This window comes from Oncorhynchus mykiss, chromosome 7, assembly GCF_013265735.2.
Source record: "Oncorhynchus mykiss isolate Arlee chromosome 7, USDA_OmykA_1.1, whole genome shotgun sequence".
Taxonomy (NCBI): Eukaryota; Metazoa; Chordata; class Actinopteri; order Salmoniformes; family Salmonidae; genus Oncorhynchus; species Oncorhynchus mykiss.
In genome coordinates, this window is record NC_048571.1 from 278,879 (window position 1) to 298,183 (window position 19,305).

At 40.6% G+C, this 19,305-nt stretch overlaps 1 protein-coding gene and 1 pseudogene across 1 annotated transcript in view; both read right to left on the reverse strand.

Moving 5' to 3' along the window:
* Positions 1-540, reverse strand: part of LOC110519534 (zinc finger protein 501-like) — a 36,862-nt gene extending 36,322 nt beyond the window's left edge. The window contains exon 1 of the mRNA XM_036981904.1: positions 310-540. The gene's annotated coding sequence lies outside the window, so the exon portion shown is untranslated. The remainder of the gene's footprint in view (positions 1-309) is intronic.
* The window catches only part of LOC110517686, a 37,160-nt pseudogene extending 18,430 nt beyond the window's left edge, over positions 1-18,730 (reverse strand).
* Between the last annotated feature and the right edge of the window lie 575 nt (positions 18,731-19,305).

Consider the following 19,305-nt stretch of genomic DNA (forward strand, 5'->3'; position numbering starts at 1 on the left):
AGCGTGCTAGCTAATCCAAACAAAACTCAACATACTACATGGTAAATATATTCCGTACAATGTGCTATGGTAACTTGTTAGCTAGCTAGCCTAGTTGGTAAAGCCTAACATTAACGCCAGCTAACGTTAGCATGCTACAGTTATGGCTATTCCGTTAGCTAGCTAGCCTTCCATTAGCTAGCTAGCCTTCCGTTGGCTAGGTAGCTGCCAAATGCTAGCTAGCTAGTTATCTAACGTCCTATGCTAAATCGTCCAGCACTAGTCATGTATTCCCAAAAGGAAACGAAACAAATTGCATGGAAAACGTACCTTTCTCTCTTCTGTCTTGACGTTTTTATCTGGTCTATAACACACTTTTCCCCCCGCGGCAATCTATCATGTCCAGATTTTGCACACTGACCTTCTCGACTCCTGTTCTAAAGACAATCATGTACTTTTTACTCAATACATTTTCCATGACACCCAAAAGTACTCATTACAGTTGGAATGCTTAGCAGGACAGGAAAATGGTCCAATTCACACAGTTACCAAGAGAACAACCCTGGTCAGAGGAGGTAGGGATGTAAATTATGTCTGAATGTTGGAGTGTGCCCATTGGCCATCCATAATATATTTTTCAAATTGTGCCATCTGGTTTGCTTAATATAAGGAATCTGAAATTATTAATGCATTGACTTTTGCAACTTAAGTATATTTAAAACCAAATACTTTTAGACTTTTACTCAAGGAGCATTTTACTGGGTGACTTTCTATTAAGGTATCTTTACTTTTACTCAAGTATGACAGCTGGGTACTTTTTCCACCACTGGCTATTGGTTCACTGTAATTACAAGTAAGTACCCCTCAAGATAGACTTCATTATCACCGGCCAAATCCTGTGTAACACCTAGTAATTACATTGTACTTGTGCAGATATTAAATATACTCTGTGTTGTACTAGTGTATTTGTTCTCCCACTTGGATGTCACTTCCATGGGCTTTAAATTGAGGGCCAGGTTGTCAGGGTGGGTAATGTACAGGTACACATGAATTACTCCTAAAGATACACTTCATTTTAACTAGCTACATCCTGTGTAAGAACTTGACATTACATTGCCTAAATACAAACATTACATGTGCTTTGAACATTTCTTATTCCTCATCTGGAATGACACTTGTATTATATTTGTTTTCGTAAACTCTACCAAGTTAACCCAGATCGTACACTTTATTTTGGAGGCTAGTGCTAGCAACAGCGTTGACTGTAGATATATTTTGAACAGTGCACATTAATGTTTAAGTAAATAAATTTTTTATTTTACCAGGGAAGTTGACAGAACACGTTCTCATTTACAGCAACAACCTGGGGAATAGTTACAGGGGAGAGGAGGGGGGGGATGAATGAGCCTGGAAGCTGGGGATGATTAGAGGGCCATGATGGTCAGAATGAGAATTTAGCCAGGACTCCAGGGTTAACACCCCTACTCTTACGATAAGTAAGAGAAAGGTAACACAATCTTCCTCTCTGGTTCCATTCCCCAATAGTAACTGGGTCATTATTGGATTGTGGTGGTAATGTTTTCCCTGGACTTTGGTACCATATAAAACACTTCAAAATGACAATACTTTTTTTTTCATTTTATTTAACTGTTATTTAATAAGAAACATATGTAAGTCCTTTATACTGCAAAATATATATTTGTGTGCATTGTAGCAATTACTGGTGGCTAGCAAATTGGCTTGTCCCCATGGTGATGTGTAAAGATGTAGTGACATGTTTTGAGTAGATAGACATGTAAATTACTTTGAATGCCATGAATTAAACAAAAACATAGTATTTTCTGTATAGATTACCCAGAAAACAAAGGTTGACCAGCACAAATTCATGTAGAATGTTTATTTTTTCATTAGCAGATCAATTAAGTTCATTACAGTTATCCAATTGCATTAATGATCAATGACTAAAATAATGAATCTAGTTTTAAAAGACAATTTAATAAACACACGTCGTCGTTTCATAGCCTGTGTATCATTAAACAAAAGTTGTTGTGTAGTAAAAAAAGAACTGACACCATCTCTATCTGATACATGTGTCTACTAGCTCATTCCCACAGAGAACTGCAGAGGGACAACTTGGTGTCAGAGCAAAACGTACTATATGTAAAAAAATAAAAAATAACATTGCACACTATTTAGTATTTTACGGTATGTTATGTTACATTGGCCTATAACTGTAATACGATTTGTAGGATGTTACGAATTAGATTTTGTACAATATGTTACGAATTTGCTATACGTATGATATTTTACGTATTCCAATTAGTTGTTGCTAACATTAACATGGTAAGTAGTTGCATGCTAGGCTAACATGTTAAGCAGACTATATATACAAAAGTATGAGAACACCCCTTCAAAATAGTGGATTTGTCTATTTCAGCCACACCCTTTGCTGACAGGAGTATAAAATCGAGCACACAGCCATGCATTGGCAGTAGAATGGCCTTAATGAAGAGCTTCGTGACTTTCAATGTGGCACCGTCAGTTCATAACATTTCTGCCCTGCTTGAGCTGCCCTGTTCAACTGTAAGTGCTGTCATTGTGAAATGGAAATGTCTAGGAGCAACGGCTCAGCCGTGAAGTGGTAAGCCACACAAGCTCAAAACACAGGACCGCCGAGTGCTGAAGCATGTAAAAATGGTCTGTCCTCGGTTGCATCACTCACTATCAAGTTCCAAACTGCTGCTGGAAGCAACGTCAACAAGAACTGTTCGTTGGGAGCTTCATAAAATGGGTTTCCTTGGCCGAGCAGCAGCACACATGCCTGAGATCACCATGTGCAATGCCAAGCGTTGTCTGGAGTGGTGTAAAGCTCACCGTCATTGGACTGATGCAGTAGAAACATGTTCTCTGGAGAGATGAATCACGCTTCATCATCTAGCAGTCTGACGGATGAATCTGGGTTTGGTGGATGCCAGGAGAACGCTACCTGCCCCAATGCATAGTGCCAACTGTAAAGTTTGGTGGAGGACAACTAATGGTCTAAAACTAATGGTTTTTCATGGTTCGGACTAGTCCCCTTAGTTCCAGTGAAGGGAAATCTTAATGCTACAGCATACAATGACATTATAGATGATTCTGTGCTGCCAACTTTGCAGCAACAGTTTGGGGAAGGCCCTTTCCTGTTTCAGCGTGACAATGCCCCCGAGCACAAATAGACGTCCATACACAAATGGTTTGTCGAGATCAGTGTGGAATAACTTGACTGGCCTGTACAGAGCCCTGATCTTAACCCCATCGAACACCTTTGGGATGAATTGAAACGTTGACTGCGAGCCAGACCTAATCGCCCAACATCATTGCCCGAACTCACTAATGCTCTTGTGGCTAAATGGAAAAAGTCCCCACAGCAATGTTCCAACATATAGTGTAAAGCCTTCCCAGAAGAGTGGAGGCCGTTATTGCAGCAAAAGGGGGACCAAGTCCATATTAATTACCATGATTTTGAAATTAGATGCTTGACGAGCAGGTGCCCACATACACTACCGTTCAAAAGTTTGGGGCCAATAAGAAATGTCCTTGTTTTTTTAAAGAAAAGCCATTTTTTTGTCCATTAAAATAACATCAAATTGATCAGAAATACAGTGCAGTCTCAAATTCAACAGTGAAGAGGCGACTCCGGGATGCTGGCCATCTAGGCAGAGTTCCTCGGTCCAGTGTCTGTGTTCTTTTGCCCATCTTAATCTTTTCTTTTTATTGGCCAGTCTGAGACTGCCTAGAAGGCCAGCATCCCGGAGTCGCCTCGTCACTGTTGATGTTGAGACTGGTGTTTTGCGCGTACTATTTAATGAAGCTACCAGTTGAGGACTTTCTCAAACTAGACATTAATGTACATCTTGCTCAGTTGTGCACCGGGGCCTCCCACTCCTCTTGATATTCTGGTTAGGGCCAGATTGCTCTGATCTGTGAAGGGAGTAGTACACAACATTGTACGAGATTTTCCATTTCTTGGCAATTTCTCCCATGGAATTGCCTTCATTTCTCAGAACAAAAATAGACTGATGAGTTTCAAAAGAAAGTTATTTGTTTCTAGACATTTTGAGCCTGTAATCGAACCCACAAATGCTGATGCTCCCGATACTCAACTAGTCTAGTTTTATTGCTTCTTTAATCAGCACAACTGTTTTCAGCTGTGCTAACATAATTGCAAAAGGGTTTTCTATTGTTCAATTAGCCTTTTTAAATGATAAACTTGGATTAGCTAACAACGTGCCATTGGATCACAGGAGTGATGGCTGTTGATGATGGGCCTCTGTACACCTATGTAGATTTTCCATTTAAAAAATCAGCTGTTTCCAGCTACAATAGTAATTTACAACATGAACAATGTCTACACTGTATTTCTGATCAATTTGATGTTATTTTAAATGGACAAAAAAAATAGATGTTCTTTCAAAAACAAGGACATTTCTAAGTGACCCCAAACTTTTGAATGGTAGTGTACTTTTGGTCATGTAGTGTAGTTGCAAAGTTGCTTATTAGATAAAATGCTAAAGTTGTCCGTGATGAGATTTGACACTCAACCGTTGGGTTGCTAGACTTTCATGTTATATGCTGACTCATCCATCCACCCGACCAACCACCATCCTATTGTTTTTTCCTTAAAGGGACATTTTAAAATGTTTCAACTTCATATTCATCATCCCCAGCACCACCCCAACATTAACACATGTGAAAATGGCGCAATTCTATGTTTTGAAGTAAAAAAAAGATGGAGGAAGATGATTTCCAATGTCATCATTCTATAACGCTCCCTTTCCTCTGCACAGTTCTCTCACAGTGAGAAACGTGTTCTAAGCTTTCTTCATTTGATCCAATTCACTCCTACCACTTATTTTATGAGATGATAATTCATTGATAGAGTGACTTTAATCTTAGTTGGTCTGAGAGAACTGATGAGGCTTTTCTCCTTTATGTATACATTGATGTGTTTTTAAGGTAGCCAATCGGGAAAAACTCTTCCCACAGTCAGAGCAGTAGTAAGGCTTCTCTCCTGTGTGTGTTCTCTGATGAGATTTTAGCTCAGTTGATGTTGTGAAGCATTTTCCACAGTCAGAACAGGAATAAGGCTTCTCTCCTTTATGTATACGTTGGTGTATTTTTAAGTTGCCCTGTTGGGAGAAACTCTTCCCACAGTCAGAGCAGGAGTAAGGCTTATCTCCTGTATGTATTCGCTGGTGACATTTTAATATATCCAATCGGGTGAAACTCTTCCCACAGTCAGAGCAGGAGTAAGGCTTCTCTCCTGTGTGTATTCGCTGGTGACATTTTAAGTGGACCTGTTGAGAGAAACTCTTCCCACAGTCCGAGCAGCAGTAAGGCTTCTCTCCTGTGTGTGTTCTCTGATGAACTCTTAACTCAGCTGATGTTGTGAAGAATTTTCCGCAGTCAGAGCAGAAGTAATGCTTCTCTCCTGTATGTATATGTTGGTGGGTTTGTAAGTGGCTCTGTTGAGAGAAACTCGCCCCACAGTCAGAGCAGAAGTAAGGCTTCTCCCCGGTGTGTATTTTTAGGTGTGTTTTTAAGTTGCTTGATACGGAGAAACTCTTTCCACAGTCAGAGCATGAGTAAGGCTTCTCTCCTGTGTGTATACGTTGGTGTGTTTTTAAGCTGCTCTGTTGAGAGAAACTCTCCCCACAGTCAGAGCAGGAGTAAGGTTTTTCTCCTGTGTGGACTCGCAGATGAACTGTCAGAGCCTGTGATGTTGTGAAACTTTTCCCACAGTCAGTACAGGAATACAGATTCTCTCCTGTGTGTATTTTTAGGTGTATTTCTAGTTTTGATAGAATTGGGAAAATCTCCTCACAATGTGGGCAGTGGTGAGACCTCTTAGCTCTGTGATCTTCCTGCTGTTGCTCTCCGGATGTAGAGAATATCTCAACATGGTCTCCTGTGTGAACAACATCAGAAGAACCTGTCAGTTGGGGTGATATACATATGACTTCATATCAGTAGGCTGTACAATACAGGGAATAAAGCTATTAGGGCTGTCCCGACAAAAAAAAAAAGTTATTCCCGTTCGACCGAGAGTCTTGTTTTCTTTCAACCAAATGTTTTAATTTTAAAAACGTGTATTTTTCCATATATATGTGCTGAAATAAAATCAACTATATGGAGGCTACTGAGCTTGTCTGATGCTTTAAGCACTGCGACTTAAAAATGAAGACACACAAAATACTCACGAGGGAGCCAGAGATCAATATAGCGTAACCAGAATAAAATAAATCTGTTCTCGACTCTCCTCCTCCCGCTGCTGCGTTATGATTTTCATATCATTTATAATAAAGTCTTTATATCTCAAATCAATGTCATGTGGTTAATCAAAATTATATCTAAATTAAAATGAATCTAAAAGTAACTTCTATTGCCAATATGTAAAAATAGCCCACATAAAGCCAACAAATAAAAACATTGCAACCTGCAGGTAGAACATACCCTGATGAAAATAGATATCCTATGAATCAAATTGGCTGCACATGGCCTGTCAGCAACAAACTTGAAACATTGTATCAACTAATCATTTGGTCTGGCCTGTGCTAGAAAACTTGCAACATTGTATAAAATATTCTGGGCCCTTACGATTTTCCCGTGCCAGCGAGCTCCAGACAGACAGAGCTATAGGCTATTTTGCGCAAGGGATAAGAAGTAATCTGGTAGGCCTATTTTATGACATTTTCACTGGATCAGAGCATGACATTTTTTCCCCTTTCATGCTGAGTGGTTATCAAAAGGGAGAGAGATCGTAAGACTTTTTAATTAGTCTACATTGAGGAATTATTGCCATTCTCAATGGATATAGAAACAGACTTTGTTTACTTGCTGTTTGAGCTGAACATTTTTTATTTGAGAAACTCCACAGTGACGGTGAGTTAAGACAATCAGTAATAGTATCAGATCCCCAAATGGGCACATTTATAGGCCTACATTTACACAGAGGCCAGCTAGCCTATAGGCCTACTTCAATGTGTAATCAGGCCAGGTAGCCTATAGGCCTACTTCAATGTGTAATCAGGCCAGGTAGCCTATAGGCCTACTTCAATGTGTAATCAGGCCAGGTAGCCTATAGGCCTACTTCAATGTGTAATCAGGCCAGGTAGCCTATAGGCCTACTTCTATGTGTAATCAGGCCAGGTAGCCTATAGGCCTACTTCTATGTGTAATCAGGCCAGCTAGCCTATAGGCATACTTCTATGTCTAATCAGGCCAGCTAGCCTATAGGTCTACTTCTATGTGTAATCAGGCCAGGTAGCCTATAGGCCTACTTCTATGTGTAATCAGGCCAGGTAGCCTATAGGCCTACTTCTATGTGTAATCAGGCCATGTAGCCTATAGGCCTACTTCTATGTGTAATCAGGCCAGCTAGCCTATAGGCCTACTTCTATGTGTAATCAGGCCAGGTAGCCTATAGGCATACTTCTATGTGTAATCAGGCCAGGTAGCCTATAGGCATACTTCTATGTGTAATCAGGCAGGCTAGCCTATATCTCTACTTCTATGTGTAATCAGGCAGGCTAGCCTATATCTCTACTTCTATGTGTAATCAGGCCAGCTAGCCTATAGGCGTAATGAGGTGTGTGTCCTTACTCAACATTGACAGGAGCACTCTTAACAAAAGACAAATAATGAATAGAAAACTCGTAAATGGAAGGAAATACACCAAAACTTTTCTCACAAGTGTAGCCTAGGTTGTATATGCTCTACAAACAATGTGTCCACTCCTACAATGACAATGGTAAGACTGTAATAATAATATATTGAATGCATATACTGGTGATAGTGGTGTGCCATCCCCTCCGCAATGGACGAGTCCACCCAGACAGACAATGGATTAGTCCACTCAGACAGGCAATGGACTAGTCCACCCAGACAGGCAATGGACTAGTCCACCCAGACAGGCAATGGACTAGTCCACCCAGACAGGCAATGGACTAGTCCACCCAGACAGGCAATGGACTAGTCCACCCAGACAGGCAAATGGATTAGTCCACCCAGACAGGCAAATGGATTAGTCCACCCAGACAGGCAAATGGATTAGTCCACCCAGACAGGCAAATGGATTAGTCCACCCAGACAGGCAAATGGATTAGTCCACCCAGACAGGCAAATGGATTAGTCCACTCAGACAGGCAATGGACTAGTCCACCCAGACAGACAATGGACTAGTCCACTCAGACAGGCAATGGACTAGTCCACTCAGACAGGCAATGGACTAGTCCACTCAGACAGGCAATGGACTAGTCCACCCAGACAGGCAATGGACTAGTCCACTCAGACAGGCAATGGACTAGTCCACCCAGACAGGCAATGGACTAGTCCACCCAGACAGGCAATGGACTAGTCCACCCAGACAGGCAAATGGACTAGTCCACCCAGACAGGCAAATGGACTAGTCCACCCAGACAGGCAAATGGACTAGTCCACCCAGACAGGCAAATGGACTAGTCCACCCAGACAGGCAAATGGACTAGTCCACCCAGACAGGAAATGGACTAGTCCACCCAGACAGGCAAATGGACTAGTCCACCCAGACAGGCAAATGGACTAGTCCACTCAGACAGGCGTGAATCAGACAGATGTCTCGTGTGCCATACATTTTTGATATATTCAGTATCCGTCAAAAGTTTGGACACACCTACTCATTCAAGGGTTTTCTTTACTTTTACTATTTTCTACATCGTAGGATAATAGTGAAGACATCAAAACTATGAAATAACACTTGTGGAATCATGATGTAACCAAAAAAGTGTTAAACAAATCAAAGATAATTTTATATTTGAGATTCTTCAAAGTAGACACCCTTTGCCTTGATGACAGCTTTGCACACTCTTGGCATTCTCTCAACCCGCTTCATGAGGTAGTCACCTGGAATGCATTTCAATTAACAGGTGTGCCTTGTTAAAAGTTCATTTGTGGAATTTCTTATCTTCTTAATGCGTTTGAGCCAATCAGTTGTGTTGTGACATGGTAGGGGTAGTATACAGAAGATAGCCCTATTTGGTAAAAGACCAAATCCATATTATGACAATAACTGCTCAAATAACCAAAGAGAAACGACAGTCCATCATTACCTTAATACACAGTCAGTCAATCCGGAAGATGTCAAGAACTTTGAAAGTTTCTTCAAGTGCATTCGCAAAAACCATCAAGTGCTATGATGAAACTGGCTCTCATGAGGACCGCCACAGGAAAGGAAGACCCAGACTCTGCTGCAGAGGATAAGTTCATTAGAGTTACCAGCCTCAAAAATTGCAGCTCAAATAACTGCTTCACAGAGTTCAAGTAACAGACATCCCAACATCAACTGAGATTTTTGATATAAAACCACCGTGTCTTTGTGAGGCGCAGACTAGGTCCTCCTTCCCACCGTGAAGCATGGAGGAGCAGACTAGGTCCTCCTTCCCACCGTGAAGCATGGAGGAGCAGGTGTGATGGTGTGGGGGTGCTTAGCTGGTGACACCGTCAGTGATTTATTTAGAATTCAAGGCACACTTCACCAGCATGGCTACCACAGCATTCTGCAGCGATACGCCATCCCATCTGGTTTGCGCTTAGTGGGACTATCATTTGTTTTTCAACAGGACAATGACCCAACACACCTCCAGGCTGTGTAAGGGGTATTTGACCAACGAAGGAGAGCGATGGAGTGCTGTATCAGATGACCTGGCCTCCACAATCACCCGACCTCAACCCAATTGAGATGGTTTGGAATGAGTTGGACCACAGAGTGAAGGAAAAGCAGCCAACAAGTGCTCAGCATATGTGGGAACCCCTTCAAGACCGTTGGAAAAGCATTCCTCATGAAGTTGGTTGAGAGAATGCCAAGAGTGTGCAAAGCTGTCATCAAGGCAAAGGGTGGCTACTTTGAACAATCTAAAATATATTTGGATTTGTTTAACACTTTTTTGGTTACTACATGATTCTGTGTTATTTCGTAGTTTTGATGTCGTCAGTATTATTCTACAATGTAGAAAATAGTAAAAAATAAAGAATGGGTGTGTCCAAACTTTTGACTGGTACTGTATATTTGCCACTGCTCGACTAAAAAAAATATTGGTCGCCTATTGACCAACAATTGAGTAGTCGACTAAATGGGGTCTTTGGCCCTAAAAGCTATTCCACAGTTGAGGGGAGAAAGGGGTGAATATTATGAGTCATATCATCCTCCACTCACTATCACAAGGGTTAGTAACTACACAGACTCATTTCATATTATCCTCCACTCACTATCACAAGGGTTAGTAACTACACAGACTCATTTCATATTATCCTCCACTCACTATCACAAGGGTTAGTAACTACAGACTCATTTCATATCATCCTCCACTCACTATCACAAGGGTTAGTAACTACACAGACTCATTTCATATCATCCTCCATTCACTATCACAAGGGTTAGTAACTACACAGACTCATTTCATAGAACTTTAAAACGCTGTCAGTTTGTCTACTTCACTTCTTTAGTCTACTCTCTGATCACTCAAGATAGCCCCAGGTATTCAGGGATATGTTGTCAGAATTATAGAATTCAACCTATCAATAGACTGGGTCATAACTTATGGAGGTCTATTACTCAAACTTCCGAAGATATAGTTAGAACCTGCTCTTACCATGATGAACAGATTTCCCAATCTTCTCCTCCTCTTCTTCATCTTTAATGTTGACATTCAGCTCCAGTGTTTGACTGCAGTCTTCCAGCTTCACTGATGCCATCTCTGGATCCTGCAGTGCAAACTGGACTCCACTGTCACAATCAGGACCCAGTGACTGTAGGTTTGGACTCAGTGTGGACGGAGAGAGGCAGGCTGGGTTTGTCCTCACTGTTGATGTTACCGGCCTCAGACTTAATCTGAGTCGGTCTGTAGTAATAAAGAGAAAAGTACACAAAAATGAGTCTTGAAAGTTCTGACACAATCTTTATTCTCAAACTATATTAGATCAGGTAGCTAAGAGCTGACAACAAAACATTCAATTCATCCTTACATTAGACACAAAGTTCACACTATAAAGGGTTCACTACGTAAATGAACTTAGCGTATTCTAAACTAGATTTCCTAAACAGTGCATTCAGATAATATTCAGACCTCTTGACATTTTACACATTTTGTTACGTTACAGCCTTATTCTAAAATGTATTAAATGTTTTTTTCCCCTCATCAATCTACAGACAATACACCCCATAATGAAAAAGCGAAAACAGGTTTTAAGAATTTTTTGCAAATGTATTAAAAATTTAAAACAGAAATATCATATTTACATAAGTATTCAGACTCATTTACTCAGTACTTTGTTGAAGCACCTTTGGCAGTGATTACAGCCTCAAGTCTTTTTGGGTATGACATTATAAGCTGTATTTGGGGAGTTTCTTTCATTCTTCTTTGCAGATCCTATCAAGCTCTGTCAGGTTGGATGGGGAGCGTCGCTGCACAGCCATTTTCAGGTCTCTCCAGAGATGTTCAATCTGGATCAAGTCCGGGCTCTGGCTGGGCCACTGAAGGACATTCAGAGACTTGTCCCAAAGCCACTCCTGCATTGTCTTGGCTGTGTACTTAGGGTCGTTGTCCTGTTGGAAGGTGAACCTTTACCCCAGTCTGAGGTCCTTAGCAGGTTTTCATCAAGGATCTCCCTGCTCCATTCATCTTTCCCTCGATCCTGACTTGTCTCTCAGTCCCTGCAGCTGAAAAACATCCACACATCATGACGCTGCCACCACCATGATTCACTGTAGGGATGGTGCCAGGTCTCCTCCAGATGTGACATTTGGCATTCAGCCCAAAGAGATTAATCTTGGTTTCATCAGACCAGAGAATCTTGTTCGTCATGGTCAGAGTTCTTGCCTTTTGGCACTCCAACCGGGCTGTCATGTGCCTTTACTAAGGAGTTGCTTCCGTCTGGCCACTCTACAATAAAGGAGTGACTGGTGGAGTGCTGCATAGATGGTTGTCCTTCTGGAAAGTTCTCCCATTTCCACAGAGGAAGTCTGGAGTTCTGTCAGAGTGACCTTTGGGTTCTTGGTCACCTCCCTGACCAAGGACCTACTCCCTCTATTGCCCAGATTAGCCGGGCGGCCAGCTCTAGGAAGAGTCAATCCTGTCTCAGAGCTCTACGGACAATTCCTTCGACCTCATGGCCTGGTTTTTGCTCTGACATGCACTGTCAAATGTGGGACCTTATATAGGCAGGCGTGTGCCTTTCCAAATCATGTCAGATCAATTGAATTTACTACAGGTGGACAACAATCAAGTTGTAGAAACATCAAGGATGATCAATGGAAACAAGATGCACCTGACCTCAATTCTGAGTCTCATAGCAAAGGGTCCGAATGCTTATGGAAATAAAGCATTTAGGTTTTTAATTATTTTGTAAATTTGCAAAAAATTCTAAAAACCTGTTTTTGCTTTGTCATTATGGGGTATTGTGTGTAGATTGATGAGGAAAAACATTTAATTTAATCCATTTTAGTATAAGGGTAAAGTAACCAAATGTGGAAAAGGGAAGGGGTCTGAACCTTCAGAATGCACTGACAACTCGTTCTCATTCTGAGAAATAAGGTAGGCCCCTTGATTTAACATCTGAACAAAGTGGACAGGCTAACAAGCTTTTCAAACAGTTGGAGACAGAAAGAAGGGTGTGTTCATAACAATTCAACTGTTAAACCTTGTTAGCAAATAGATCCAATTTGGCTAAATGTAACGGATGTGAAACGGCTAGTTAGCGTTTTAATCGGTGACGTCACTTGCTCTGAGACCTTGAAGTAGTAGTTCCCCTTGCTCTGCAAGGGCCGTGGCTTTTGTGGAGCGATGAGTAACGATGCTTCGTGGGTGTCAGTTGTTGATGTGTGCAGGGGGGCTCGGGTATGGGCGAGGGGACGGTCTAAAGTTATACTGTTACATAAACTTGAAACATAAAGATTAGCAGGCTAATCACCAGCACCTGGCCTTGAGAGAAGTGATTATTGAAACAACAAAAAATAGCAGGTTAAACTATTTTGATAAAATAATACAATTATTAGTGGGTGTTATGGTTGTGGAAGGCTTATATTTAGCTTAGGTATAACATCACAAGCCCTGAATTCATTAGATTATTGCTGACTGTTTGAAATGCAGTGTATTCAACCTTTAATTGTACAAGGCTTATTTAGAGAAAAAAAAAGTATATATATATACACACATCGTGAATTGCCAATAAATACATTTCAAAATTTAAAAACTCAAGATACAGCTGTATGATATTTATTCCATATCGCCCAGCCATATCGCAGTACATTAGAGTAGAGTACAATACAGTACGTTATACTGTACTATACTGTAACACGGTCCGGATCCAGAATGGGGTCAATATGGACCACGGTCCGGATCCAGAATGGGTCAATACAGACCACGATCCGGATCCAGAATGGGGTCAATACGGACCACAGAACCCAGAATATATATAATAATACTTTTTTGGTTGGGCTTCGACCCCTGGTATCATATAAACACATAAGACATGGAAAAGTGTAAAATTGCAGGAAATTTGCTTTAAAACTGCAACAACAAAAAATGTTGCCCCATCTCAAAATGTATAGAATTGAGTGATATTACATTTAAACCTGCCAACAAGAGGGTTGTGAAGATTTTGTGGTTGCAAGTTGGGAGTTTGTTACGCCAATAAATGACAATATCCATCTGGACCTTTGCCACCTAGGAAATGTGTGTGACTGGACCTTCTCAAATAGTACTGGAGAACCCCTGTAATAGACTGACTGGGAAGGTGAGTATTCAGTCAAAGTCCTGCAATAACAGCTAAGACATTAATATGTGTTAACTCTTGGTAATTGTTTTCTGTGGGTATCACCGGTTTCATGGGTGCACAATCCAACCAGTTTCATAAGTTCATATAAAAATGTCCCCAATGCAATTATGTGGTCTATAACATCCACAGTGGGATTTCAAACTTTGTTTTCTCTTTTTTTTCAATTTAATCAATTATTGTAATTCATTTTAAATTAAGTAACATTCCAATCATGTTATCTAGTCCAAATATGGAATGATTCCACTATTTTCTATCCGTTTGCCTCACTTTCAATGAGGTACTTTTACTTTGTGGTTGAACCGCAAATTCCACTATTGTGGCTAATCGTTATTGTGGCTAGCTTCACATATGTAGGGACAAGCGGGTAGGACGGAGACGTTGGCCATGACCAGATAGAAATGTATTATGTAGAACAAACATGCCTCTGATTCTAAGGAATCATGTCAGTTCTATTCAGAGCATTTCTATCTGCAACTTCCACAACGTTTTTGTACTGAACATCCCCAGGCGAAACCCACTGAGTTATATACGAACAATGAAAGCCTTACAATTGAAAACGTGTGGTGGACACCACGCCGTGTGCTTGTAAATGTTTTTTTCTCACGTTCTTCACTCACACGATTTGACACAAAACCTTTCCCAAACGTTATTTCGATGTTAGTCCGTTTAAACGTTCTATTACATACCTGTAATAATAAAGAGAAAGGGTCAGCACAGTTCTGGCGTTTTCTTTATTCTGTAGAATGGTGGGCACCAACCCGGAACTTCCTGTTCCCCCCACTACCACAGTGCAACAGCGACATTATTGGACTGATGGACTAACTACTACTAAACCATGTAGAATATAAAAGTGAGAACGATTAGCTAGACAAATAAGCCTTTTTTTTGTGTCTAAATTTTTAACCCATAACATATTCATTGTAGATAATCTCAGTGGAAGGCTAGGAAGATCATCATAAACCTCAGCCACCAGAGACACGGCCTGTTCACCTTGCTACCATCTTGGAAAGGGGGATACCTAGTCAGTTGTACAACTGAACGGCTTCAACTGAAATGTGTTATCAGCATTTAACCAAATCCCTCTGAATCAGAGATGTGCAAGGGGCTGCCATAATCGCCCGGGGAACAGTGGGTTAACAACAGATAGTGAACTTGTCAGCTCACTCTGACCACTAGGCTACCTGCCACCCCTAGCAGCTCACTCTGACCACTAGGCTACCTGCCGCCCCTAGCAGTTGGAGACAGTACAGGTGCATCAAAGCTGGGACTGAGAGAATGAAACTGCTTCTATCTCCAGGCCATAAGACTGTTGAACAGTCATCACTGATTTGATTTAGATAATATTGGTGACTAGTAAATTGTCTTGTCCCAGTGTGTAGAGGTGTCATGACATGTACTGAGTAGATAAATACAGATACATTTATTGGAATGTCATGAATTAAACAAAAGCATTATATTTACTGTAAAGTTAACCCCCCATAACTACAATGATTCAGTAGATCAATAAAGAGAATAGGTCAGATTTAGCTTTGTGATGCTCATTTAAAAACTTCCTGTCTTGCAAGCTTCAGAAAAGCACTAAATATGTCACTTAAAGTATGTTTTTTTTGTAATTCGTTACACAAAAGAGAAGTACAGTACAAATGAATGTGCAATCTTTACTTTTCATTGGAAGATACATTAAGCAGGCTTCAATTAAGTTATCCAAACATATTCATAAGGAATAACTAGTCTAGTTTTACAATACTATTTAATAAACAAAAATAATCCACCCAACCGAATGGTGAAAACTGATCATCACACCATACATGATACATGATACATGTTGTGTCTACCAGCTCATTCCCACAGAGAACAGATCATCACACCATCTCTATCTGATACATGTTGTGTCTACCAGCTCATTCCCACAGAAAACTGATCATCACACCATCTCTATCTGATACATGTTGTGTCTACTAGCTCATTCCCACAGAAAACTGTTCATCACACCATCTCTATCTGATACATGTTGTGTCTACCAGCTTATTCCCACAGAAAACTGCAGAGGGAAGCAGTACCACCCAGTCACAGAGGATAGTCAACCCTCAGGGCAAATCCAAGGTCATATCAATATCTTTACAATAGAAGCGAACAAAACACACCAGAACTGACCAGGTTTCACACTGATCAGTAAAGTAAAGAGAGGATAACATTCTAGAACGCTCCCTTTTCTCACAGTGAGAAACAACAGGATTACAGGAGTAAGGCTTTTTTTTGCCAAGACTAAAACCCCACAGAGCAAAGCAATGCAGACGCCCAGTGGAGATGAAAAACTCCCTAGAAGGAAGGAACCTAGGAAGAAACCTAGAGAGGAACCAGGATCCGAGCAGTGCCCAGTCCTCTCCTGGCTGTACTGGGTGACAAATTACTTCGGGAAAGTATTCAGACCCCTTGACTTTTTCCACATTGTTACATTACATCCTTATTCAAAAATGCATTAAATTGTTTTTTTTATTCCTCATCGATCTACAAACAATACACCATAATGACAATAATAAACAGGTTTAGACATTTTTTATAAATTAATTTTTGCTAATCTACCGTAAAAGCCTGATTGGTGGAGTGCTGCAGAGATGGTTGTCATTCTGGAAGGTTCTCCCATCTCCACAGAGGAACTCTAGAGCTCTGTTAGAGTGACTATCAGGTTCTTGGTCAACTCCCCGACCAAGGCCCTTCTCCCCCGATTGCTCAGTTTGGCCGGGCGGCCAGCTCGGGCAAGCGTCTTGGTGGTTCCAAACTTCTTCCATTTAAGAATGATGGAGGCCACTGTGTTCTTGGGGACCTTCAATGCTGCAGATATTTTTTGGTACCCTGCCCCAGATCTGTGCCTCGATACAATCCGGTCTCGGAGCTCTACGGACAATTCCTTCGACCTCATGGCTTGGTTTTAGCTCCAACATGCACTGTCAACTGTGGGACCTTACATAGACAGGTGTGTACCTTTCCAAAGCATGTCCAATCAATTGAATTTACCACAGCTGGACTCCAATCAAGTTGTAGAAACATCTCAAGGATGATCAATGGAAACAGGATGCACCAGAGCTCAATTTCGAGTCTCACAGCAAAGGGTCTGAATACTTATGTTAATAAGGTTGTTGTTTTTTTAGATATATTTTGAAAAAAATATATAAAAAACCTGTTTTCGCTTTGGCATTATGGGGTATTGTGTGTAGATTGCAGATTACATTTTAATCAATTTTAGAATAAGGCTGTAATGTAACAAAATGTGGAAAAAGTCAAGGGTCTGAATACTTTCCAAATGCACTGTAACTCATTTAGAAAAACAGGATTGTATTTTTCTCCCCTTTTTAGTGTTACAAATAACAATGGAAATCAACAACTCTGTCTCTGTTGTTATATGTTTCTTTCTAGTAAGTATTTTCCCATCCTGGAATCTGAGATCTTGTGGAAATCTGTGGTAGAGAATAATGTATGACAATTTAGACACATTATCATACAATAGTTATCATCAACATGCTTTCGATAGTTTAGGGCTATAGCTACCTAGGCCTTGATAACTAGTTATTGGGTTATCCAGCTAGCTACGAAAGTGCATACTAACACGAAATATATGTATTACTAACCCAATATTGACCCCACCCTGTTGTTTCCAATGGGGGACTTTTATTATGAAGGCGAACCGTAAATTCCAGTTATTTATAATCGTTATTGTGGCTAACTTCACACAAAGGTGGTAGCTAGCAGCGAACAGCGAACTTAGCATAGCTATTTGCCAGCTGTGGGTTAGGTAACAGTAGCTAGTCAATGTTAGAAAACTAGCTAGCTAATACAAAAACAAACTCAATATACTACATGGAAGGTATACTCTGTACAATGTGCTATGGTAACTTGTTAGCTAGCTGGCCTAGTTGGTAGGCCTAATAACATCGCCAGCTAACGTTTGCTACCTAGCTAAATTTAGTTAAGTACGTTTGCTAACGTTAGCTAGCTACAGTTATGCCTCTGCAGTTAGCTAGCCAACACTTGGTGAGCATAATAATAAAGAAATCCCCATCAAAATCCTTCTGTTTAAGCATTAGATGTATTCTTGCATGGGCTGCGTCTCAATCCACCACATCCGCTGATGTCGTCCTTCCGTGGCAGAGCTGCGGTGTTGTTTGTCAGACCAGGAGACACCAACTTCTGTCTGTATCGTCCGAAAAGTTCGACCTACAAGCTGAGACTTACGAACAAGTAAATTTTTCTCTAGGACGCTCACAAGTGTCTGAATCTAGCAGGTACCAGTAAAAAACATATTTTAAGTATATATTGAAGTACTTTAGTTGTTTTTTAAAGGTGCTAAATACAGGTAAATATGTTTACTGATCTTAATCTCTCAGATTCAGAAACTTCAAAACCAACTTCCCTTTGAAAAGTGTTAACTATATCATCCCCCACTCATTATCGCAAAGGGTTATCAATTGTCAGGGTCAATTCCATTTCAATTAGTCAATTCAACCCAAATTCCAATTCCACATTTTCCTCATTCAAAAGCGTTGAAGAGAATTGGATGTCAGAATTACAGAATTCAACCTAACAATAGACTGGATGATAATTTATGGAGGTCTAATTTATCAAGATAATTTATAGTTAGATATAACCTGCTCTTACCATGATTAACAGATTTCCCAATCTTCTCCTCCTCTTCTTCATCTTTAATGTTGACATTCAGCTCCAGTGTTTGACTGTAGTCTTCCAGCTTCACTGATGTCATCTCTGGATCCTGCAGTGCAAACTTGGCTCCACTGTCACAATCAGGACGCAGTGACTGTAGGTTTGGAGTGTGTAATTTGTCAACTCTGAATAGTATCCCAGTCCTAAATAGAAGTCTGGGATCAACTTCCTCCCCTGTGCAGGCCACACCCCCTCTCATTGTAATGTACATATGAACACAATTTGAACAATAGCTTCCTAAAATGCTGTGGTGCTTACTAACACAATAGGAAAGGTTGTGGTAGATGTGGGCCATCACAGGGGAGGTCACAGCTCTTTCACTCTGAACATTCATATCAATGACTCACCCTGAAATGACCCATCAATACCAGAGTTCTACAAGACTTATTTACATAATCAACTGGGCATTACAACAGTCTGACCCTCATTATAGTCCTGGGTATATATTGAGCTCTAACAATGGGTCGTGGAAAAGGTCTTTTGAAATGAATACTGTAGTGGTGTGAGAAAGGTAACACAATCTTCCTCTCTGGTTCCATTCCCTAATAGTAACTGGGTCATTATTGGATTGTGGTGGTAATGCTGTCCCTGGACTTTGGTACCATATAAAACACTTTAAAAATGACAATTTGTTTTTGTTTTATTTAACTGTAATTTAATAAGAAACATGTTTAAGTCCTTTACACTGTAAAACATTAATTTGTATGAATTGTAGCAAATTGGATTGTCCCAATGGTGATGTGTAAAGGTGTAGTGACATGT